The 314-nt window shown below is 69.1% G+C and overlaps 1 protein-coding gene and 1 long non-coding RNA gene across 2 annotated transcripts in view; both read left to right on the top strand.

The window, feature by feature from the left end:
• NACC2 (NACC family member 2) overlaps positions 1-314 on the top strand; it is a 31009-nt gene that overhangs the window by 8326 nt on the left and 22369 nt on the right. The window lies entirely within an intron of this gene.
• The window catches only part of LOC144222498 (uncharacterized), a 3998-nt gene that overhangs the window by 813 nt on the left and 2871 nt on the right, over positions 1-314 (top strand). The window lies entirely within an intron of this gene.

The raw sequence follows: 314 nt of genomic DNA on the forward strand, positions 1-314 counted from the left end.
GCGGCCGCCTCCCCTCGGCTCCCCTGCCCTTGCCCGGCGCTCCGCCCTCTGTGGGTGGGCTGCCCGCCGCTCCCTGTTCTCGCCGGCGCGTGGTCTTGTCTGGTGTTTAAAGCCCTTGCTGTCGGGCGTGACGCTCCTTCCCTGACAGCTGAGGACGTTGGGCAGCCTTCGTGTGCCCCCCGCGTGCCCGGGGCCGCCGCCCCGCGAGTGTGTGCCCTTCTTACCGGGCTGTCTGAATAGCGAGGGGGTGGAGTGCTGTCAGAATTGTGTCTTCTTTACAGACTGCAGGGGAGGCCCCTGCCGCGCCGGTGACT

The sequence above is a fragment of the Crocuta crocuta genome, unplaced genomic scaffold (genome assembly GCF_008692635.1).
Source record: "Crocuta crocuta isolate KB4526 unplaced genomic scaffold, BGI_CrCroc_1.0 scaffold971, whole genome shotgun sequence".
Taxonomy (NCBI): Eukaryota; Metazoa; Chordata; class Mammalia; order Carnivora; family Hyaenidae; genus Crocuta; species Crocuta crocuta.